At 46.0% G+C, this 25414-nt stretch overlaps 1 protein-coding gene across 3 annotated transcripts in view; it reads left to right on the top strand.

Annotated features, from left to right (window-relative positions):
- The first annotated feature begins 2067 nt into the window (after positions 1 to 2067).
- Positions 2068 to 25414, top strand: part of ZNF652 (zinc finger protein 652) — a 65176-nt gene continuing 41829 nt past the window's right edge. Inside the window, exon 1 of one of the 3 annotated variants that reach the window (XM_070060829.1) lies at positions 2068 to 2208. The gene's annotated coding sequence lies outside the window, so the exon portion shown is untranslated. Of the gene's footprint in view, positions 2209 to 2546; positions 2687 to 25414 lie in introns of those variants that run through there. The other 2 variants (XM_070060830.1, XM_051824872.2) reach the window with 2 other exon arrangements.

Here is a 25414-nt window from a genome sequence, read left to right as displayed (position 1 = left end):
CCCCTTCCTGTGGTACAAGTGTGGGGAGGGGGAAGAGTTAAAGGAGAGCAGAGAACTGGAGTCTCCGGAGAGGAGGCCTGCCAGCCAGCCCCGAGGTCCACAGCTTTCCAAAGCACGAGTTCACAAAGCGTCAGAGAGACAGGAGTGAGTCCCAGGGCTCTGGAGAGAGAAAGAAGGAAGAAAACCATTAAATAAAGGAGATAGAGGGTAGGAATAAACCTTAGAATTATTCCCCATCACATATTAAGGGCACCGTTTTTACTCCAGCAGAGTATGAGCCTGTCAAAAGCCTCTGAAAGACCAGCACCCTGGGACTGGGGAGTCTGGGCTGTGGTCTGGCTCCATTAGACCGGGGGACTCTGGCCAAGCCATGAGACATTCCTTGGCCTGAGATTCCGTCACAAGAAATACTCCCTGTCCTGTCTGCCTCCCTGGGTTGGTGGGACGATGTGATAGTGGACATGACCTCCCTGTAAAACCCGTAATGTACCTGTTGCACGCAAGGTCATATTGTCCTGATTCTCACTACTAGCAGCACCCCACCCCAAATTATTTATTTAAAAGAGGAATATATAGGGAGGGAGAGACAGAGGTCTTCCATCTGCTGGTTCACTCCCCAAGTGGCCACAACTTGGGATGAGTCAGACCAAAACCAGGATAGAGAAACTTCTTCCAGGTCTCCCATGGGGGTAGCAGGGGCCCAAGCACTTGGGCCATCCTCTGCTGCTTTTCCTAGGCCGTGAGCAGGGAGCTGGATTGGGAATGGAACAGCTAGGACTTGAACCACTGCCCACGTGGTTTGCAGTCGGCAGCTTTACCTCCTACACCACAGCGCCGACCCCTACTACAGCCCTTTAGGGAGGTGGCCTGTGGGTGGAGAAGCAAGGCACTTGGAAGATCACTTCCTTCTTTGGCCATCACTCTGCACAGCCCTCTCCCTAGCAGGATAAGCTTTGAGTGGCAGGGGGCAGAGAATGGTGCAAGTGTCCAAGAAGGCAGAGCAAGGTATTTCCATCAGAGGTTCTGGGCCCAGCAGTCCTAAGGTTGGCAAGTGCCTCCTCACGCCGCACCTAAGTCTCTCCTTGTATTATTGGTGCTAGTTTTCTCCAGATCGGCCTCAAGAGCGGCTCTCCACTTGCTGAAATATATCATTTCTAATATTTACCCACTGAAAACACTCACTGTTGAAGAGGGGGACCCCAAGTTGCCAAAACGATGATGTCTGGGGCCCGGAGTCCAAGTGCAATAAAAGCTAAGCATCTGTTTCTGGAAGGGGCCAAGGGCAGAGTCAGCTTCTGGCTCCTTTCGTCGATGAGGCTTCAGTGTCCTCCCACTTATCCCAGACGCAGGTCCTTCTGCTCCCTGCATAACTGTTCTAGGGGGACGGCGTGCGTGTGCACTATTTTGGGGAGAAACAGTTGCATCTGTATTGAAAATGTTTACATCGACTGAGATCTGCCTTAGTGCACCAACACGCCGAGTGTGCTTTTCACAAGGGAAGGCGTTTCAATCAAGACCAAGTGCGGACAGGGCCTCTCCGCCCCTCAGAACCGCCGCCGGGGTCTCCTCCACCTTGCAGGTTCCTTCCTTCTCCGTGTACGTTAAGTCCTTTTCAGTCACGGACACGCGCTCTTGGCTCTGGACTCGGATAAATGCTGCCCTGTTAGCTAATAGTACCATTAGTTCTATTAGCGACTAATAGCTAATTAGCCACAATGCTGAGGTGCAAGGCTTCCAGCACACACACGCAGCCCCGTTCCTCTTCCCGGCCACCTGTTTTTCTGAACGCCTTTCTCTTGGCCGGCGGAGGACCACTACGACGGTCGGGTCACTCGCACTGCCCTCCGGTGCGTGACACGGCGGCCCGCGCCCAACAGGCTCTTTCTTTATTCACTAAGCCAACGGCTCTTCAAGTTCCAGATCTCACTTCCACCTCCTGTCGCCCATCTCTTCGCTTTACCGTTTTCTAACCCTGACCCACCACTTGGTGGAAACCAACACCCACCTCCTCGGCTGCCTCCCATTCTCCACTTTGGCTTCCTTTCAGCAACCACGCCCCCCGACCCCAGGAGAGCGGCGCGCATGCGCAGCGCGCGCCTTTACCTGGGCGCCCGGGAGTGGGCGGAGTGGGAAGGGGCGGGGGCGGAACCGGGAGTCGGCGGTTATCTGCGCGGCTGAGCGCTCACATTGTGGCAGGAGGGAGAAAAGGTGCGCCTGGGCCGGCTCCGAGGGCTGCGCATGCGCGCCGCTGCTCCCCGCGGCCGGGATGCCGAGGGGCGGGTGGAGGGAGGCGTCGGATCCCTGCTGGGCGCGCGCGCGGGGGGGGGGGGCGGTCGCGAGGGAAGGGGCCGCGGGCGCGCGCGCGCGCGCTCTCGCCGCCTCCCTGCCCCCTCTCGCGCACATCCACACACGCACACCCCCTCCCCCGCCGGCCCGCTCGCCCTCGCGCGCTCGGAAGGGAGTCGCGAGACGTCGGAGCGGCGGCCACGTAGCGCTGCGGCGGCGGCGGCGGCGGCCGAGGCCGAGGCCGGGGCTGAGGAGCGGCCCTGAGCGCAGACGTTGGGCAGGGGGAGGGGCCGGCCCGGCCGGCGGTTGTTGCTCGAGCGCCGCGGCGACAGGCGCCCGCCGCAGGGATGGACCGCCGCGGCGGCGGCCGAGGCGGCGGCGGCGGAGGCGGCCGGCCCGGGTGAGTAAGGGCCCCTTCCCCACGCACACCTCAGCGTCGCGGCGGCGCCCCGGGCAGCAGCCCCCGCTTCCCCGCCGTCCGCTGGCCCGGGCCGGGCCGCACGGGCCGGCGAAGCCCTTCGCCGAGCAGCTGCGTGCTACTAGGCCGGAGCAGCCCCCATCCGGCGGGGAGGCCCCGGGCGCTGCGCTCGTCTGGCAGCGAGCTCGGGCCGGGGGCACCCCGCTCCTGCCCCTTCGCCCTTCTCCGGCAGACCTGGGCTTGGCTGCAGTTCTGCAGCGAGTCCTCTCGCCCTGAGGCCCGAGGGGAAGCGGGGGCGGCACGGGCTAGCGGGCCGAGGGGAGGTTTGCACCGGTCCTCCTTGCCCTGCAGCTGGTGGTTTTGCACCCACTGCCTCCCCCGCCCTGCGCTTGCGCCCGAACCTCCAGCCCCCGGGGGAGTATTGTGCCGCCTGGAGAGAGAATGCATTTGGTGTGCACCCGCCGCCAGCACCCCCGCACTCGCCCCGGGTGGGTAATGCGGACCTTTCTCCACCGCCAATCGGGCTCTGCTGAGTCTTAGACGGGAGACACCCAAGGCAGTGACACCGCCGTCACATCTGCACGTAACACGTTCATTGTCGAGGGATGTCTGCCGTGGAGAGGACCTGGGCTCCGAGAGTGTCTGCAGGATTTCAGGTTCCATATGCGTGCTCCTCTTGCGGGCGGGCCGGTCTTTGATCCCATCCAGGGCATCCTCCCCCACTGCACGCACACACTTCCTGGTAGCCGAGCAGCCCCTGTCACGGCGGATCCATTGTCAGAAGCGGCTTGTGCCAGTCCGAGGAATGTCCTCGGCCTTGGAGAAGGGTGCTCTCCGCCGCCGAGGTCACGGGCCGCGCCCGCCCGCGCGTGCCTCGGATTGTCCCCAGCTCGTCCCCCTGGTCATCACTACCGCGGTGCGCGGCGGCGGGCTCTGGGTGACACCTGAGTGATGCTCGAGCCCCGTTCGTTTGAAACACCCGGGGTGTGGGGATTTCTTCGCGTCGGCACGCGGAGCACCTGTGGTCGCGGCCTCGTGCAGGAAGGGGGGGCCCGCTTTGGGGTGAAGGTCCTTGCGTTCTGTTCCGGAGGGTGGCCAGGCCCGTATTGTTCCGGGAATGGCCACCAGCACACGCTTTGTTGACAACATGTGTGTGTGTGGGGAGGGGGTCGAAGGGCCGCTGCCGCTGGGAGGTGGGCTGCGAGTGCCTGGAGTCCAGGGGGTGTTCCCCAGGGAGGCCCTTTCCGGCGTGGTGCCCTGAGGTTGTCGGTGCTGGCGGGCGACTCTTGGTACCACGGCGGCACACTTTGCATTCCGATAGGTGCCACCTTTCCTTAGTGTAATTTTGCTTAGAGCGATTCCCCACTGAGTGTTGCTGCTCCTGGAAGTGCCTCGTTCCGCGTCTCCTAGACCTTTTTTGTGGGGTCACGGAAGCTTTTGGGCCCCTCAGTGCAACAGACAACTTAATTTTTGAATGCAGCCACAGGCGTCTTGAAGCTGGTCCCGGGACCTCAGAGTAAGACCTGTATTACGCAAAAGTGAAAGGAACTTGAGTTCTGTGTTTTGTTTTGTGTTTAGGGATTAGAGTTCCTTTGGCCCGGAGCAGTAAACAGCAGAGTAGCTTATGTATGTATCCTTGTGTTTGTTCTTTGATGACAGTGAGTTAGGTATTTGTAAGGTATCATTTCCCTGTCTTCCTGTGAAAACAAAATGTATGTGAGAGTCTTTCAGGAGTTAAAACTCAAGTCCAAAGAATTTGCTTAAATTTGGCCAGTTTGATAAGGTGTGTGTTCTGACACGATCTTCTAGTTGTAGCAAATTTCAACAGCAAAGTTTGTGCGCTCTTTTATAATGCCTGGTTGACAGTGACCTCTTAGACGAAAGCTTTGTCATTTCCATAGCAGAACAGATGTTTTGTGAAAGACTTTTTCTAACTATCGAATATGATTTTATGTCTGTATTAAGGGTGATAATGTCATCAAAATCGTCCATTTTAAAATTCGATTTTAAGGGAAGATTTTTAATTGTAGTTAGGGAATTTGGTCTCCACGTTTGGAATCTAGAGGTTGGGGTGACCTTTGTACCATTCTATCAATAAGCAGGTGCTAAATGGTCAGCTATTTTTGCTTAAGTTACTCTGCTTTACCTAGCTTTTGGCTTTTGAACATATTTTAATTGAGACATTTATTCCAGTTTGTGATGGTGGTGTGGTGGGCAATGATGGTAAATCAGCACAGACGCCAGCTCTTGAAGAGCTTGTAATTCTTTTTTTTAATTTAAAGAGTCCTTTGAGACTTTCATATTGTTTGCATTTTGGGGGGTCCTAAGGAGCTGAGGGATTCATGGTATTGCCTAGTATTTTGGGAGGTCAGGGAGCCTTAGAATCTTGCATGGAACCTGTTCCACATACCTGAAGAGTAGTAGTCTAATAACTATGCAGCGTACCCTACGAAGTTATAAAGCGTGCTGAGGTTGCAAATATCACATTTTTATTACCTAATATACATGCTCAAAGCGGCTTGTATCATAGGTTATATTTTTATTCATGTCACACCTGAAGTTTTACTATCGGAAATTATTTGCCTATGCTAAACCCAAACCATTTCAAAGTTGCAAATGCGCTACTTTTCTTTGTCAACGTAGAATGGTGACAGACCATTGCCATCTCAGCTGACGGTGTGCTTCCTTGGCTTGGTATTGCGGAACAAGTCACTTACCTCAACACCCACACACCATGGAGCAGCTGATCATATAACACACATGGCCGTGAGAACAGGCTTCTCTCCTGGTCAGATTCAGAGCTTGGGAGCTGGAAAACAATTGCACAGCAGTGAAGCCCTTCAGGAGCCTCGGCGCCAGCAGCTGCTGTGGCTTCTCCAGCACCCTCCTCCAGACACTCTTCCCTCAGGAGGTTTCAGGGCCGCTCCAGCGCAGGGGAAGCAGCTCCCACTTTGTGCAGCCGGTGGCCTCCAGAGCTGATTCGTGACACCCAGAGCTGTTTCCATTTCTGCTCTGAGTGTGGGAAGTCATCTTGCTGTGTGGTAAGAAAATACTTTTCAAGTCCGTAGGGGAAGAGAAGCCGATTAGTAATGCTACTGATGTGATTTTGTTTTTGAGTGTCTGAAGCCTATCGAAGAAGCAAATGGTAATGTGAGCTATTTAAAAAAAGAGCCACCCTTTTCTCAGGGGTTTTAGATAATTTTACTAAAAGTGTGACTACTCTTGAGTTTCATTTCCCTTGTTCTAAAACGTCAGTTGAGAGACAGCCAAAAAAAAAAAAAAAAAAAAGGATTGTCTTGTATTTTGAACCGTAGCCTTTGGAACTAGTTATTCCAAAGGAGCTCACTGCACCTCCTCGTTGGAAGCTCTTGGGTCTTGTGCACTGTTTTAGCTAGCTTTGGGCTTTTGTCAGCTGATATCCTTTCAGACAGTTGGAACTTGAATTTACTTTGATAGAGGTGAACTGGTGTTGCAGCTCCTGATTTTTGCTGAAGGGAGATAGTTCTTTGGAGCCAAGTGGAGCGAGGTTTAAGTCCCAGCTCCACCATCTATTGGCTTTTACGTTGTTGAGCAAGTCACCTTGACCTTCCCGGCCTCAGTTTCCTCATCAGCAGAATGAAATTTGATAGAATTAGAGATAATGTAGGCAAGCTCTGAGCACCGTTGCTGGCATATGTTCATATCAAGGACTCAGTAAATGGTAGGATACAGAGCCTGCTGGAATGAAACTGCAGATCGTTTGGCTTACGACAAGACTGAGCGGTCTGGTGCTGCAATCTGCATTCTTTCATTTGGGCAGATTTGAGATGAAAAAAATTGCAAATATTTGGTTTGGAGCATACCTAAGTCTTGCAGGTGCAATGTGCTTATTGGAACTTTGATTTGTTGCTCTATGGCTGGTTGAACTTGGTGGAGACAATAAAACCTAGCTCCAAATGCTACAGTGTTACCCACAGTCTATGCTTGTTTTAAGCCTATTCAGAGCTTATGTGGTGAAAGGCATGTTTTAGGACATTAACGTATCTCAATGAGTTCTGTGTCCAGAGTTGAATCACGTGCAAAGCCTTGTGTAAATTTTCATGGTTAATGCAGCCATAAAGTGCTTGGTAGAATCCGTGGAGACATCAGTTGCTTATTTTAGTTAATCTGTTTGTTTATTCAGCAGTTGTGTTTGATTTTTAAAAATACTTAGGAACATTTTCTTTTAGAATTCCCGTTGCTTTTCTGAGACTTTGATCATGAACTGTTATTAGGGCGGTAGGTTTGAGTACCTTATGCATTTTTACTTTGGTGGGAGAAAGAAAGAAAAGGTTCCTTAATCTAGTCAGATTTTATCGACTCTGCTTTAGGCCTGTAGAGTGTATATGTAGTTCCTTCCCTTAGTTTTTAGCCAAAAACTGTTTTATGATAAAATATGACCCTTTTTTCCTCTTTATGGTTTAAGAGATTGAATACTTTGAAAAGCGAATTCGGTAAAGGCCCTGCATATACTTTTATCCAATGCCTAGAGCTCCTTTAAAGGCTGACACCTGTATCTCACACCAGAGTACTTGGGTTGGTTCCTTGTTAGTGCAGACCCTGCGGAGGAGATGGTGATGGCTGAAGCAGCTGAGTCCCCGCCACCCACATGGGAGAGCTGCATGGGTTGACTTGTGGGCTGCTGGCCTTGCCTGCGTGTGCAGAGTGAACCAGCAGATGGGCTCCATCCAGCTCTCCACACCAGCCCCTTCCCGCCCGCCACACCCTTCCTTCTCCCTCTCAGATGCTTTAAGAAAAGGATTTTTTAGGTTGCTCTAGAATTGAGTTCTTCTGTCATATTTGCAGGGTAGCACTAGATAGGTCTGAGCCCACAGAGTTACCTGGATGCTTTTCAGGCAGGGTAGACCCATCAGTGACGCCTTAGGGTTGGCTGAAACAATCTACTAATCCTCACTGTCTTATTTTCGAGCTACGGGAGGGGCTTGCCCATTAGGCCATAAGTTGTTAATGTTGGATTGCTGATAAGGAGAGATTGGCAAATAGTGGTCTTTTACTTGCTGTAGATTTTGTGGTACACCTGAAAAAACTTAATCTTGACCAGAATGTGTAATAATAACAGCTCCATAATGTTATTAGTGCTTAACAAACAAAATTTAAGTGATTAAGTTAGTGTTTTTTCCCTCAACTACAATACATTTTGCTGAGTAAAACTTTCTCTTTGTGGAAAGAGTGCTATTTTCTTTTTAACTATTCTTTCTCCTGGGTCACTGAAGTCAGATGGCGAAGCTGACTGGGGTGGGGTGGGGGTGGGGAGCACCCGGCCTGCGGGCCCACACGGCTCGCAAAATCATTTGACCTAGCCCTGCCAATGCAGTTGCAGGCAGGACTTGAAATTCAGTACATCTAGAGCAGGCCCATTTTTTAGTTGATAATTTTGTATGGCCAGTGAATGACGTTATAAATGGTCCTTGGCGGAAAAAAAAATTCCCCACCCCTGGCAGATAGCTGGTGGCTTCAGCCAGGTTTTTTTTTTTTTTTGGACAGACCAGTGAGTATGTGGTGAGCAGGGGCTGTTGATCGAGAAGAGGTGGGAAAGAATGTGTGCACAGCCTGGTTCCTTGCTCTTTGCTGTGCGTGTGCTGACAGAGGGTTATGACTCTGCCAGGTTAAGCAAGGATATGCAGTGTCAGGTGGTTTTGTCTCTAATAACATTTATGCTTTTCAGCTTTGAAATTTTGATTGTTTTGGGGATTCAGTGGAACACAGCTTCTTACACTGTGCGGCCTACAGAATGAGAAGACTTAACCAGTGTAACTAGGCCCTGATGAATTGTTTTTGCCCTTTTGAATGTTTCATTTTCATGTATCTAAAGTAATAGTAGGAGCCTTTGAACACTTACAAAATGCAATGAAGTTGTGTTTTCATTTTGTTTTGGAGGGGAGAGAGTTTGTGATCTAAATTTTATGAAAAAAATCTGTATGTTTTCCTCTTAATACCAAGACAGGGATAGCCAGGGACTTTTCCTGTGTTAATGTACTGCTAGAGCTGGAGTTTGAAATTACCTTGCTTCTGAAAGTTCATCATTGCAGAGAGCCCCACATTTTTCCTTTTAGCATACTGAGTCATTTAAATTAAAATTAAGTCATCAAAACTTTGGAAATAACCTGAATGTCTGTCAGTATAGTATTAGTTAAGTTGGTGTATATTCATACAACAGAATAAATGTTATATATCTGCAAAAAAAGATGAGGAAACTATATTGCTATGGAAAAAAATCTATAAACTCTAGTGTTAAGGAAAAAGCTACTGGGCAGTGTGTGGCATGTGCTGTTGTTTGTATGGTGGGAAAGTGACTATAAGAAATTATTAGTTCCATAAGAAACTTGTAGTATTAGTTGTCTCTTGAGGGATGAATTGGGTGGTTGGAAGCTGGATTGACAGGAGAGGCTTCACTGTATTTTTTTAAGTAAATTTTTGATTAAAGTACAAATAGAAAAGTAGGGAAATCAGAGGTATGCAGTTCAGGCAATTCTGTCTGTGTCATCAGCACCCAGCACAGCAAATGGACCCTTACAATCCCAGAAGCCTCTCACCTGCTTTCCCTGTGACTGCTCTGCCACGGCCTCCACTGTCCTGAGTTCTGCCGTCACAAAGTAGTGTTTCCTACGTTGTGGAACTTTGTGTAAGTGGACTACAGTGTGTACTCACTCATATCTGGCTGTGTGAGCTCGGAATGATGCTTATCAGATTCATCCAGGTTGTTGTGTATGACAACAGTTACTCTCATATACACAACCAACAGAACTAGTTATTCATGAAACTAGTCATGTGCATGTTTTATAATTTATTTATACTTTTAAATTATTATTGTCCATTCTGCCATCACTGAAAATTCGGGTTGTTTCTGGTTTTTGTCTCTGAGTAATATTACTTTGTCCACTATAAATTCTTAAAAATTTTGACAGTGTATATCTATTAATCTAAAAAACAATTTAGAATGTTGCCCCCACAAGAAAACTGCAATGTCCTATTTGAAATTAAATACTGAAATAATTAGTGGTGCAAAATAGTTTTAAACCTTATTATCAGTATATTCTCAAAGATTTTTCACAATATTAGAATTCCAAAGACCAAGACCAAACCTTGTATTTTTTTATTTTTAAATAAAGAAGGTTAAATTGATGGAAAATTCCTTTAAAAATAATTATAACCAATATAATAAGGTTTTTGTAACTGCTAAATAGTTCTTTTACTACCTTTCCTGCATGGCTAATCATTAAAAAATTTTTATCTAATACACTTCTTGTTTTAAGATTTTTTTATTTATTTGAGAGGTAGAGTTACAGAGAGAGAGAGAGAGAGGAGTTGGGGGGGGGTCATCTGCTGGTTCACTCCCCAAATGACCGCAACAACCCAAAGTGGGCTGATCCGAAGCCAGGAGCTTCTTCCAGGTCTCCCACGCTGGTGCAGAGGCCCAAGCCATTGAGCCATCTTCCAGTGCTTTCCCAGGCCATAGCAGAGCTGAATTGGAAATGGAAGAGCTGGGACTCGAACCAGTGCCCATGTGGGATGCCTTCGTACAGGCATAGGCTTAGCCTACTAGGCCACAGCGCTGGCCCCAATTTAATACAAGTTTTATAGATGCCATGTATTTAAACTTTTTGGAACTCCAAGGTTCTAAACAGCAACATGAAAAACTTACATATAGTTAGACTTGTTTTGAATACTTTTGGAATTTGGTAGAATTGTCAACCAGTTGATTAATAGAATGTAATTTGGCCATGCACTTTAGTCACTACTCAGACACCACTGTTTCTATTAAATACTGCATTTGATCAAAAAAATTTCCTTTAATTTTTTAAAAATTTATTTTGTTTATTTGAAAGAGTTACAAAGAGAGGTAGAGCCAAAGAGAGAGAGAGGTCTTCCATTCGACTGGTTTACTCTCCGAATGACTGCAACAGCAAGAGCTGAAGCCAGGAGCTTCTATCAGGTCTCCCACATGGGTCCAGGAGCCTAAGGACTTGGGCCATCTTCTACTGCTTTCCCAGGCCACAGCAGGGAGCTGGATGGGAAGTGGAGTAGCTGGGACTCGAACCGGCGCCCATATGGGATGCCGGCACTGAAGGAGGTGGCTTTACTCTTTACGCCCCAGCACCTGCCCCGCTTAACCTACTTTCGAGAAGAAATAAACTAGGTAATTTTATAAATCATGTTAGTTAAATATGAAGACCTCAGTATAAGTTTCAGTGGATAAATAATTTTAATGGGCTTTTTTATAGTCTCCTAGTTTATAAAGCCAAATTATTTTGGAATGCAGCTTTTATTCCAAAGGTTATTCACAAAAGTCTTTATAGATACTACATAGCAAAGACTGAGAGCTATAACTTCTTAAAAGCAGAGAAATCTTTATTTCTGTTTCTAATGTGTATCTTGCTTTGCCCCTAGAGAAATATTTCATTATTTGATGTACAATTTTTTAAAATCTTATATAATTTGATAAGTTTCAAAAAATATTTCCAAGTGATAAAATGTTGGATTTTGGAAATTACATATGTAGTAGAAAAAACTTACCTAATTTCAAATGGCAGGTTTCTTCCTGTCAGGTTGTGACAAAGAAATAAACATGTGTACGTCCATTTCTACCTTGTCAGATATTGTAGTCAGCTTCCAAAAGAGGTTTGCTCTGCCTTCCAGTCTTGCCCGAATGCTTTTGCTACCTCATATGGGAAGTCAGACTTTTTTTTTTTATTTAAAGATGATTTAAGTCTCTTCAAGCCAGTAGCTGCACTGAACACTAAAAGCCACGTCCACGGAAGCTGACTGTTGTAGGGTTGCGTTGTTCCCAGTTGAGAACTGCTGTTTATTTAGTTGCCTCCAGCAGTATTTCTCAAACTTTTTGACCATGATCCACAGTGCGGAGCCACGCCTGCGTGCCCACACCTCTTCCCTCCTGTCCACACCCACACCCACACCTGAAGCAAAAGCTTCATGAAACAGCACCCAGCCTTACTAGCCGTGAGGTAGCCGGTTGGTTTTTACTCTGTTCTATTGGATTTAGAAACATTGAGTTGGGACAGGTAGATTTAAGAACCACTGCCCTAAATAGTGCTTCACAAAAAGTGTTTCCTTGAAATAGATGCTGAAGAGAAGGCTTACTGGATTAAACAGAGTGGAGGGGAGTGGTAAAAGCCATGCTCAGAGGTAGGGATTTGAAGTAGAAAGCTAGGAAGAGTGGCATGAAGACAGTCGCTGTGTTTGTGATCTTACTTGTTCCTGAGAGAGGGGTAATTCTTAAAAATCTAGAAAGGGTTAAGCTTGGATCCCATTTTGCCTAACACTTAAGGCTCTGGTCTCCTCAGAGGTGGGACACCTACTATTGCTTAACACACGTCTGCACACAGTTACCTGTTTATTATGTTAGGCAAGACAGAGAGGACTGATGAATATGTAGAAAGAGTAGTGTAGCTTCCTTTGACTCAGAGCCTGGTTTAAACAATAATCTACATGGGTAGAGCAGTTGCAGAATAAAACTACAGCAAGGGCTCAGAGTAAAGGGTCACGTCTGTGTGAAGATCAGACCCTGGACTTGAGCTGCATTTCAGAGACGGCTGAAAACCATGATCAGAACCTGGTCTCCTGGAAGGACGAACTTCCTGGTTGCCCTGCTCAAATTGTGTTTCCTTTTTGTACCCAAAGTTGTGTGTGCCATGTGTATGCATGTGCTACTTAACAAGCCCTTGCATGGTGTTTACCACTAACTCATCACGTAACCCTTTGAGGTAGATGTTATTATCCTCATTTTACCAGCAGGAAAATTTAGACAAAGTGAGGTTATGTCAATTTGCCAAGTTGAATGTGTTCTTTTCTTGACATTGGAATTTTTTTTAAGCACAGACCCATTAAGCTATTTTATTTGACTAATTGGAAAATTAATTTTAAAATTAATACCTAAGTATTTCTGGCTTTTAGAAGTAAGAGACTTAATGTACAGTGAAGTCGGCATTTTGATGTGTGTACAAGTCTGTGGCTGTCAATGCGTGTTTAGAGTTGTGTAGCCAACACCACAATTAGGATCCAGAACAGTTCTACACCCAAAAAAAACACCTCCTGCTGTCCCTTGCATTCTTTTATTTTTTTTAAGATTTATTTATTTATTATTTGAAAGTCGGAGTTACATACAGAGAGAGGAGAGGCAGAGACAGAGAGGTCTCCCATCCACTGGTTCACTCCCCAGTTGGCCGAAACAGCTGGAGCTGTGTTGATCTGAAGCCAGGAGCTTCCTCTGGGTCTCCCACGTGGGTGCAGGGGCCCAAGGACTTGGGCCTCTTCTACTGCTTTCCCATGCCACAGCAGAAAGCTGGATTGGAAGTGGAGCAGCCGGGATTCGAGCCGGCACTCATATGGGATGGCGGCACTGCTGGCAGCTTTACCCACTATGCCACAGTGTTGGGCCCCCCCCCTTGGCATTTTTACTCTTGTCCAGCCCCCACACCACTGGTCTGTCGTCCGTCGCTGTGGTTTGGTCTTCTGCAGGAGAGATGGAAGAGAGCTATGCAGCATGTGGCCCTTAGAGACTGGCTTCTCTCACTTGGAGTAGTACCTGGGAACTTCACCCAAGTCTGCGTGTGTGTCAACAATTGGTCGCTCATTTTTTTTTTTTTTTTTTTAAAGTGCCAAGTAATGCTCCATTGTACCGACGCGTCACTGGTTGTTTATCGCTCATCATGTGAAGGACATTTGGATTGTTTTCAGTTTTTGGTGATTATGAACCGAGTCACTATAGACATTCTCGGGCAGGTTTCTTAGTGAACATAAGCTTTTATTTCTTGAGGGTAACATCTAGATGGGAAGTTGCTAGGTCACATGGTATGGGTGTTTATAAGAAAGTTCCAGGCCATTTTCCAGAGTGGATGTGCTGTTTTTTGTCCCCATCAAAAAATATACAAAAAGCTGGAATTGTGCATCTTTGTTAGGTCTTAGTACTGCTGGTATTTTTTATTTCAGGCATTGTAATAAGTGTAGAGGAGAGGTTTGTATTTGTGCAAAAAAATCAATTGACTGATCTTCTCAGCTGAAGAACAAACTCTTTAAGCAGAATGTATATTTATAAATGTAATTCATCTAAAATGATATTTGAAACTGTAAGTTTGTCCTTTGGAACTAAACATAGTAGTACTGCGATGTTATCTGTTATAGCTATAAAGCTAAAATTATTTAACCAGTGTTGTAGTTGATATTGACAACCTAGAATCTTTTGGCAGATGGCTGATATTTTTGTAACTTTTTTTTAAAGATTTATTTTATTTATTTGAAAGAGTTACAGAGAGAGGTAGAGACCGAGAGAAAGGTCTTCCGTCGCTGTTTCACTCCCCATATGGCCGCAACTGCAAGAGCTGGGCCGAGCCAAAGCCAGGAACCAGGAGCTTCTTCCGCGTCTCCCACACAGGTGCAAGGACCCAAACATTTAGGCCATCTTCCACTGCTTTCCCAGGCCATAGCAGAGAGCTGGAGAGGAAGAGAAGCAGCCCGGGGCTAGAATCAGCATCCATATGGGATGCCGGCATTGCAGGCAGTAGATTAACCTATAGTGCTACAGCGCCGGCCCCTGTTTTTTAACTCTCAAGGGTTATAATTTACACAATGTTTAATAGCAGGGGACTTCAAAAAGTTTGTTGAAAATATATATTATGAAAAACCTATGCATGAATTTAAAAAAAATTTTTGCACCAAAACAAATTTATCTCAGCTGGGACTCGAACTGGTGCCCATATGGGATGCCAGTGCTGCAGGCGGAAGATTAGCCTACTGAGCCACAGTGCTGGCCCTTCCACAAACTTTTTGAAATCCCCTCGTTACAAATATTTTTCCATTTGTCATGAATGAATAACACTTTTTAAAAATATATATATATTGTTGCTGTCCTTAATGTTTTATTTGGGTGTGAAGCAGATTGCTTTTATATAGCATCAAAAAAGAATAGCTTTCTTGTTTTTCTTAAAAAACATTATATATGTCTATTTTTAAAAAGAATTATTTGGAAGCCAGAGTTGCAGAGAAAAGGGGAGAGACAGAGATCTTCCAACCACTGATTCATGCCCCAAAAAACTATAACAGCTGGTGCTGGACGAGGCCAAAGCCAGGAGCTTTGTCCTAGTCTCCCATGTGGATGCAGGGGCTCCAGGATTTGGACCATTCTCCATGCTTTCCCAAGTGGATTAGCAGGAAGCTGGATCAGAAGTGGAGTACCTGGGACTCAAACCAGCGCCCATATGGAATGCTGGTGCTGCAGGCTGAGGCTTAACCTGTTACACCTCAGCGCTGGGCCCTTTATATATGTCTGTTTTAAAACTAGTTAGGAATGGGCCTTTGGCATAGCAGTTAAGATGCTGCTTGGGGGCTGGTACTGTAGTACAGCAGGTTCAAGCCATGGCCTATGGCACCAGCATCCCATATGTGTGTCACTTCAAGTCCCTGTTGCTCCACTTCCAATCCAGCTCCCTGCTAATGCACCTGGGAAAGAAGGGGAGGATGAACCAAGTGCCTGGGCCCCTGCGCCCATGTGGGAGACCTCGAAGAAGCTCCTGGCTCCTGGCTTCAGCCTGGCCCAGCCCAGTTGTTGTGACCATTTGGGGAGTGAACCAGTGGATGGAAGATTGTCTCTTTCTCTCCACCCTCCCTTCTCTCTCTGCCTTTCAAAGAAATATATATAAAAGATGCTGCTTGGTATGCCCACATCTCGTTAGAATCCCAACTCCTCTGCTTCCAGTCCAACTTGCAGGTAATGTGCACACTGGGAGGCAGCAGGTGATGGCTCAGCTACTTGCCACCCGCATGGGAGAACCAGATTGAGTTCTGGACTCCTGGCTTCAGCCTGGTTCAGCCTAGGCTGTTGCAGACATTTGGGGAGTAAATCAGCAGATGGAAGATCTTTCTCTGTCTCTCCACCTTTCAAATGAAAAGAGAATAAATAAATAAAAATGGAAACATATTTAGGGAATACAGAAAAATATGAAAGAATTAAAAGTATCGTTTTTATACCTTTACTGCTATCTGGAGACATCTGTCAGTCTGAATGCACACACACATACACGTGTGATCATAGTCTTGCCTCATGAGATTGCATGATCCCATTCTCACGTGTTCGTGAGCTTTATTTTTTTTTTATTTTTATTTTTTATTTTTTGACAGGCAGAGTGGACAGTTAGAGAGACAGAGAGAAAGGTCTTCCTTTGCTGTTGGTTCACCCTCCAATGGCTGCCGCGGCTGGTGCGCTGCGGCCGGCGCATCACGCTGATCCAATGGCAGGAGCCAGGTACTTATCCTGGTCTCCCATGGGGTGCACGGCCCAAGCACTTGGGCCATCCTCCACTGCCGTCCCGGACCACAGCAGAGAGCTGGCCTGGAAGAGGGGCAACCGGGAAAGAATCCGGCGCCCCGACTGGGACTAGAACCCAGTGTGCCAGCGCCGCAAGTCGGAGGATTAGCCTAGTGAGCCGCGGCGCCGGCTTCGTGAGCTTTATTTTTCCATGTGAACATATTGCCTGTGTCAGTTAATACGAACATGTGTATCATCATTTGGATGGCTACCTGGTACGCCTGTGTCTGTGTGTATTGAACTTGAAGTATTTAAGGGTTCTCGAAGAAAACAAGGTATTTTTGTTATAATGAGTAGTGTTTTACTGGGTGTCCTTGCACACACATCTTTTTATACTTGTGGCATTATTATCTTAGTGAATTCTTCCATGGTTGGGTCCAAAAATCTGCACACCTCACAGTCAGAAGAGTGCTGAACTGCTTTAGTAAGCTTTTACCATATTCTCAGGGTGTTAGAGCTTAATCAGCCTTGCCAGTTAATGTCAGAAGTCAGCCAGGTTATCTTGGCATTAGTCGGTTTGGGATTTATGCCAGAAAACATATTCACACATGTTTGTACATGGATTCTGGTGGAAAAACCAAGCCCATTTGCTAATTGATAGTCTTTACCAAGCAAACCTGAGAAGGTTTAAAAAATATCAAAGCCTAAAAATGCAGCTAAATAAAAACTCACTTTTGAGAAAAATAAACTAATAAAGTAGCCTCCTTTTTTAATTCAAAGAAAATGTTTTAATTGAAGTGATTATAATTCAGTTTATGCTATTGCAGTAAGTTCCCTTTAAAATTTTTAAAATGTGAATAATCCTAGATTTACAGAAAAATTGCAGAGAGTACTTGTGTATCTCTCGCTCTGTTTCCCTATTGATTAAGTCTTACATAACCATGGTGTGTTTCTCAAGACCAAGAAACTAACATTGGTTTATTATGACTAGCTAAATTTCAATTCAGGTTTCACTAGTTTTTCAGCTGATAATCTGTTTTCTGTTTGGAAGAACTCTACACTTCAGCTTGGCTGTCTGTTCATAGATAAATTAATTTTAGTCAGAACATATGTTGTACATATGTATGTGCTATGTATAATGTATCTAATCTTTGTATTTAAACAAATGTTATCTTTGACATTAATATCTTTAAAAATTATCTTCTGACATTCACAGTCCTGCCCTAGGCCATTTTAAGGTAGGGCCGAGGAGCTTCTCCCCAGCTGTCTTGTGTTCCATGCAGAAACGTGATTTATAACATCAATGAGTGTATTGCTTGCACAGTGGTACCCTCTTCAAGGTGACGGCAGGCCCCTGTGTCCAGGAGCACATGGACAATAGCCGGCTTGTGTTGATCAGGAAAGAAACTGTTAATGGAGACTGGTAGTCAGGAATCTCTTTGCTAGATGGTTTGGCTGTCTGTTAGGAACTTGAAGTATTTAAGGGTTCTCGAAGAAAACAAGTGCTGGCCTTGAGGTAGAATACCATTGTGGACAGGACAGGACATGGGTGGCTTTCACTCCACACTGCTGCTGTCAAGAATCCCTCCCAAGGCAAACCGTGGCACCCAGGCTTACTGTATTAATTAATTGATTAAAATAATTTTTTTAAAAAAGATCTGTTTTTATTTATTTAAAAGGCTGAGTTAGATTGAGATCTTCGGTCCTGGTTCACTCACCAAATGGCTGCAATAGCTAGGGCTGGGCCAAATTGAAACCAGGAGCCAGGAACTTCATCCTGGTCTCCCATATGGGTGAAGGGGCCCAAACACTTGGGCCATCTTCTGCTGCCTTCCCAGCTGCATTAGCAGGGAGCTGGATTGGAGGTGGAGCAGCCACAGGACTCGAACCTGTGCTCATATGGGGTGCTGGCATCACCAGTGGCAGCTTAGCACACTGTGCCACAATGCCAGTCCCTCACTTTATTGATTTGAACCGTTCCTTGAAACAATTTAGTTAATGGCACGGGAGGATGGAATTGGCAATGTCAAGTAGATGAGGCTTTTAAAAATCAGTTTTACTCCTGGCTTAGAGGGAATTCTTAAGAATTCCTTCCATTAGCATATGACATATTTTTAAAGAAAAAAAAATCTTCTTAAGCATTCTAGGAAACAAAAGCGTGTTCAGTAACTTGGCATTCCATGAAAACCACATTAAATTGGAAGTACAAAGAAGAGGGAAGAAGTAGAGCATGTGTCACTTATATCCTTTAAACTAATGGCCTGAGCAAACTTGTCCTGACTTTGCAGGTGTCCAGGGAGCACCAGTGTGAAGAGCATCACATTAGGTGCCACAGGGTAGGGTAGATTTCTTTTCTTTCCCTCAAAGAGATTGTAGTGGGGAGAGATAAAATTAAAAAAAAAAAAGTTGCAATCAAGATGTTGTGTGTTAGGTGAGTGGCCTTGTGTTACAGATGGTTAGGAGAAGGAGAAATCCCTTCTTACCAGGTGGCCAGGGAAAGCTTCAAGGAAAAGGGGCATTTAAGCAAGAGCTTGAAAGATGACTAGAGGCTGGCACTGCAGCTCAATAGGCTAATCCTCCGCCTTGCGGCGCCGGCACACCGGGTTCTAGTCCCGGTTGGGGCGCCGGATTCTTTCCCACTTGCCCCTCTTCCAGGCCAGCTCTCTGCTGTGGTCCGGGACGGCAGTGGAGGATGGCCCAAGTGCTTGGGCCGTGCACCCCATGGGAGACCAGGATAAGTACCTGGCTCCTGCCATCGGATCAAGCACAGTGCGCCGGCTGCAGCGCGCCAGCCATGGTGGCCATTGGAGGGTGAACCAACGGCAAAGGAAGACCTTTCTCTCTGTCTCTCTCTCTCACTGTCCACTCTGCCTGTCAAAAAAAAAAGAGACTAGAATTTTATGGTAGTGGTGGAGGGCCAGAGGGAGTATTGTGGACAGAAGGAAGGAGGTGGGAAAAGTCTAGATGAATTTGACAAATACCATGAGTAAGTTAGGTAGGGGAGAGGTTTGGGAGGCCCAAGTGGAAAAGCCTCTGGGCTCGCTTAGTGAAGGGCTTTTGAATTCTTTATGAAGGAGTTGTGCTTTTTTCCAAGGCTCTAGAAACTGAAAATTTTGTAGCTAGGGAGTTACATGATCCAGATTCTTTAGGACAATTTATTTTAGAAGATCTCTGTGTAGGGTGGTTTGAAAAAGAGGCAGATCGAGGCTGGTGCTGTGGTGCAACAGGTTAAAGCCCCACCCTGCAGTGTGGGCATCCCATATGGGCACAGGTTTGAATCTTGACTGTTCCACTTACGATTCAGCTCTCTGGATGGCCTGGGAAAGCAGCAGAAGATGGCCCAACTTCTTGGGCTCCTGCACTGGAGTGGGAGACCCAGAAGAAGCTCCTGGTTTTGGAACAGCTCAGCTCTGGCCGTGTGGTCATTTGGGGAGTGAACCAGCAGAGTGAAAGACATCTCTCTTTCTGTAACTCTGTCTTTCAAATAATAAAGTAATTCCAAAAAAAAAAAAAAAAAAAAAAGAGAGCGGCAGGACGGCTGTTGTTAATAGTCTGAACATGAGGAGATTAGGACCTAAGCTGGGGGGTTGTGTGAGCAGTTGGAGCAGAGGGCAGTTTTGAGCAATGGAACTTAGCCAAAAGTGAGCCACTCAAACTACAACTGCCTCATTTGGGATCTTCATAGACTGGACCAGAAAATAGGTTAAAACCAGTAGCTGGTTTGTTTTTGTTTTTTAAAGGTTCATTTTATTTATTTGAAAGGCAGAGTTACAGAGAGAGAGAGGTCTTCCATTTGCTGGTTCACTCCCCAGATGGCCACAACGGCTGGAACTATGCCATCTGAAGACAGGAACCAGGAGCTTCTTCCGGGTCTCCCATGTGGGTGCAGGGACCCAAGGACTTGGGCCATCTTCTGCTGCTTTCCCAGGCCATAGCAGAGAGCTGGATTGGAAGTGAAGCAGCCAGGACTTGAATCGGCACCCATATGGAATGTCAGGTGTCACAGGCAGTGACTTTACCCGCTGCACCACAGCACTGGCTCCTGTTTTGTTTTGTTTTGTTTTGTTTTTTTTCTTTCTGGTTTTTTCTTTTTCTTTCTTTCTTTCTTTTTCTTTTTTTTCCTTTTCTTTTTTTTTTTTTTTTTTTTTTTGACAGGCAGAGTGGACAGTGAGAGAGAGAGACAGAGAGAAAGGTCTTCCTTTGCCGTTGGTTCACCCTCCAATGGCCGCCACGGCCGGCGCGCTGCAGCCGGCGCACCGCGCTGATCCGATGGCAGGAGCCAGGAGCCAGGTACTTCTCCTGGTCTCCCATGGGGTGCAGGGCCCAAGCACTTGGGCCATCCTCCACTGCATTCCCTGGCCACAACAGAGAGCTGGCCTGGAAGAGGGGCAACCGGGACAGAATCCGGCGCCCCGACCAGGACTGGAACCTGGTGTGCCGGTGCCGCAAGGCAGAGGATTAGCCTAGTGAGCTGCGGCTCCGGCTTTTTTTTTTTTTTTTTTTTTTTTCTTTTTTAATATCTATTTGAAAGGCAGAGTTGGGGCTGGCTCTGTGGCATAGCCGGTAAAGCTGCTGCCTGCTGTGCCAGCATCCCATAAGGGCGCTGATTCGAGTCTCAGCTGCTCCACTTCTGATCCAGCTCTCTGCTATTACCTGGGAAAGCAGTAGAAGATGGCCCAGGTCCTTGGGCCCCTGCACCCCCGTGGGAGACCCAGAAGAAGCTCCTGTCTTCGGATCGACGCAGCTCCGTTGCAGCCAGTTGGGGAGTGAACCAGCGGATGGAAGGCCTTTCTGTCTCTCTCTTTCTCTCTCTGTGTAACTCTAACTTTTGAATAAATAAATCTTAAAAAAAAAAAAAAAGAGAGGCAGAACTAGAGAGAGAGAGAGAGATCGAGATCTTCCACCTGCTGATTCACTCCCAGGATGACTTCAACAGCTGGGGCTGAGCTAAGCTGCAGCCAGGAGCCAGGAGCTTCATTTAGTCTCCCACATGGATGCAGGGGACCATCACTTGAGCCATCTTCTGCTGCCTTCCCAGGCATATTAGGAGGGAGCTGGATTGGAAGTGGAGTAGCTAGGTCCCACCTATATGGAATGCTGGCATTGCAGGCAGCCATTTTACCCACCACACCTTACATCTGATTTTAAAAAGTTTTTTTTTTTTTGCCATTTTATTTGTGAGGCAAAGAGAATATAAAAATCATATTAGAAGTAAAGCAATTTGACTAGTAGATTACCACTTAGGATTAGAGTACAACCTTTCTTACAGACAGTTACCACTGATACACACCACACTATTTAGGTTTTTTTTTTTTTTTAAGATTTTATTTTTATTTATTTGAGAGGTAGAGTTACAGGAAGAGAGAAGGAGAGATAGAGACAAAGGTCTTCCATCCACTGGTCCACTTCCCAAATGGTGGCAATGACTGGAGCTGAGCTGATCGGAAGCCAGGAGCTTCCTCCAGGTCTTCCATGTCAGTCCCTGGGTCCAAGTACTTGGGCCATCCTCTATTGCTTTCCCAGGTCATTAGCGGGGAAGCAGCTAGAACTAGAGCCAGTGCCTCAGGTGGAGGCTTAACTCATTATGCCACAGCACTGGCCCCACTATTTAGTTTTTAAATTTTTTCTAGGACAGAATAAACTGAACCCAACTGCTTTTCTCTTCAAGTAGAACTAAGTAAATGTACTACTGGCAGAGTTTTAGATCTGTATTGCTCAAGGTTACAGCCAGTGTTTCACCAGCAGGAGCCAGTATTCAAGTAGTGTTATGTGGGTTCTCCTGCTGATATATTACATATAATTTTCTGCCATCTTGGTGGGGAAGAGAGGAGAGAGTGATAGCACTCTCATATGAGGGTTCCCTCCCTAGCTTTAATTAGGCCAGGCTGAAACTGGGAGCCAGAACTGAATTTGGGTCTACCATATAGGTAGCTGGGACCCAAGTACTTAAGCTATCATCTGCTGCTCCCATAGTGTGCATTAATAGGAAGCTGAATTTGAGTCATAATTGCGATTTGAACCCAGGCCCTCTGATATGGAATACAGGTGTCATAACCTGTGGCTTAACTGTTAGGTCAAATGACTGCCCCTCATTTTTGTTTTATACCTTTAATCACAGTATATAAGCATATTAGGGATTAACGTTTTATTAAATCAGAAACAGGCTGGCGCCGCGGCTCACTAGGCTAATCCTCTGCCTACGGCACCGGCACCCCGGGTTCTAGTCCCAGTTGGGGCACCGGATTCTGTCCTGGTTGCTCCTCTTCCAGGCCAGCTCTCTGCTGTGGCCTGGAAAGGCAGTGGAGGATGTCCCAAGTGCTTGGGCTCTGCACCTGCATGGGAGACCAGGAGGAAACACCTGGCTCCTGGCTTTGGATTGGCACAGCGTGCTGGCTGTGGCAGCCATTTGTGGGGGTAAACTAACGGAAGGAAGACCTTTCTCTCTGTCTCTCACTGTCTAACTCTGCCTGTCAAAAAATTAAATAAAAAAAAAATCAGAAATAGACCATATTGCTTTTATTGTTCTTCGCAATCTGACACATATATAAAAAAGATCAAATATAGTCATAACATGAAAATTTTAAAATTTTTAATTCATTTTCTCTGATTCTTTAATCATGTCAAGAGTACTATAGATTTCATTGTAATTTTGAATCCACTCTGATACGGGGTGCAGGAGCCCCAAGTGGAGACTTAGCATTGTGCCATGATGTCTGCTCCCAAGGTGTCCCTTATGTTTCTAAATCACAATATTTTTTATCTTTCAAGTAAAGTAATAATTGCTTCTGAAAAAAACATTCTTAATTATTAAAATTCTCAAATATAAAAAAGTAAAGAGAGAAGTACAGATATGATGATCTTACATACCAGCAGTTATCAGTAAATGGAGTTAGGGACAGGAATGGCCCGAATGGTTAAGCTACCACTTAGGACACCCAGAGCCCATGTCAGAGTAACTGCTTTGTATCCTGGTTACTCTGAGCTATTTTTGCAAGTATGTATGTATGCAAGTATTGGAAAAGCAGAGTTAGAGGGAGAAAGATTTTCCATCTGCTGCTTCACTCTCCAAATGGTCCAGGGCTGGACTGGGCAGAAGCTGGGAGCCAGGAGTTCATCTGGGTCTTCCACGTGGGTGGCAGGGACCACCTTTGGCTGCTTTCCCAGGCACATTACAGGGAGCTGGATTGGAAGTTGAGCAGCTGGGACAGGAACTGGCACCCATATGGGATGCCAGTGTTGCAGGTGGCAGCTTAACCTGCTATGCCACAGAACCGACTCTTATTCTGAGTTTCTGATCTAGCTTCCTGCTAATGCACCTGAGAGGCAGTGGATGATGACCCAAATACTTGGGTCCTTGCCGCTCACATGAAAGACCCAGATGGAGTTTCTGACTCCTGGCTTTGGCCTTTCCTAGCTCTGGCTATTGCAGTCATTTGAGGAGTGAACAAGTAGATGAAAGATTCTCTCTTGCTCTCGCTTGCTCCTCCTCCTTATCTGTCTCTCCCTCTCTTTCACTTTGTCTTTTGAATTAAAAATAGATCTTTTTAAAAATTGCAATAAATTTTTTTTAAAAATGGAGTCAGTTTATCCACTCCCACTGCACTTAGCTACACCTGCCCTGCCATCCCTCCCCCATTATTTTAAAGCAATTCCAGCCATTATATTATTTATAAGAATTCTCTTTAAAAAAAATTACAACATTATTACACTAAAACATTTCTTGAAGAGTGTTGTGTTCAGTGTTCAGTTTCCTAGTTGACTCATAATTGTTTTTCAGTTTGTTTGAATTAGGGTTCCAAGAAGAGTAGTTAATTGTCTGTAAAGTCTCTTTAGATCTGTAAGTTCATGTTTATCCTCTTTCTCTTTCCCCGCACCCTGCAGGTTTTTTTTTAAAGACTAAATCACTTGTTGTGTATCTTCCCTTAGTCTGATTATTGTTCATTGCATCCGCTTAGTGTCATTTGACATATTCTGAAGTCTCTCTTATTTCCTATTAAATGGGTTATAGGTCCATACACTTGGTAATATTAAGGTTTCTTTTTTTTTTGTAAGCATGGGGTGACTTTTTTTTTTAAAGATTTATTTATTTGAAAGGCAGAGTTACAGAGGGCAGAGGCAGAGAGAGAGAGAAAGAGGGAGGTTGTCTGTCTGCTGGTTTACTCTACAGATAGTCATGACAGCGGAGCTGTGCCAATCTGAAACCAGGAGCTTCTTCTGGATTTCCCATGAGGGTACAGGGGCCCAAGAACTTGGACCATCTTACACTGCTTTCCCAGGCCATAGCAGAGAGCTGGATCGGAAGTGGAGCAGCTGAGACTCAAACTGGTGCCCTTATTGGATGCCGAAACTGCAGGCGGTGGCTTTACCCACTACACCACAGCACTGGCTCCACGACATCATTTTATAGGAGGTGGTATATAACTCAACCAGGAGACAGTGCTGATTGATTCATGTTTGCCATTGTTATCAGCCCATTGATGACTTTGTCTAGATCATTGGGTGTCTGTTCATTGGGTATTGAAAAATGCTATTATTTCTTCTTCAGTTGTTAGCTGAAATACTATTACAAAAAGAAGTCTCAGCGATCTCATTTCCCTGGAGTGCAGATCTGATAGGAGTGGCAAACGAGGTGCTTGATTGTCTCCAGTTTTCTAAAGAGTTGGTTCTCTTACCATCATCTAATGGTGACTGATGAATGAAGCATATCTGATGTGTGTTAGTCCTTGTTGATGCTCAGTCATCTTTGGTTCCCTGGGAGCTTAGCAGGCTGGTTTCTGATCCTTTTGGATGCACCTTGGGGGTCTTTTCATAACTTCGTTGCTTTCCATTCTGACGTACTCCAGGCTCCTATTCTGCCTTTCCTGCCCTGTTCACGTTCGGTGGGCAGTACCTAGAAACCACACTGTGTTCTCAATACTGAACTAGGCTCAGGGCTGGGACCAGAAGCCAGGCACTCTGGTATGCAATGAGGTGTCCTAGTCATGTCTTAACTGCTAGGACAAATGCCCACTTTGTATACATTTTGATGTGATAAAATCAGATTTGGTTTCTTTGATTGAAACATTTTTTTTTTATTTCTGGAGATATTTTTTGCTTTTCCCAACTCCCTTATTTTTTTTAAGATTTATTTATTTATTTATTTATTTGAAAGGCAGAATTGTAGAGAGAGAGAGAGTTAGACAGACCTTCCACCTGCTGGTTCACTCCCTAAAAGGCCTCAACAGCCAAAATTGGGCCAATTGAAAGCCCAAGCCAGAAATTTCTTTAGGGTCTCCCACGTAGGTGCACCTTCCTCTGCTTTCCAGGTGCACTAGCAGGAATCTGGATCAGAAATGGAGCAGCTGGGACTCAAACCAGTGTCTGTATGGGATGCCAGTGCCACAGGCTGCAGCTTTACCCACTATGCCACAGCA

The sequence above is a fragment of the Oryctolagus cuniculus genome, chromosome 17, assembly GCF_964237555.1.
Source record: "Oryctolagus cuniculus chromosome 17, mOryCun1.1, whole genome shotgun sequence".
NCBI lineage: Eukaryota > Metazoa > Chordata > Mammalia > Lagomorpha > Leporidae > Oryctolagus > Oryctolagus cuniculus.
Note: the sequence above shows the minus strand (reverse complement) of the source record. Positions and strands in the feature narration are given on the sequence as shown.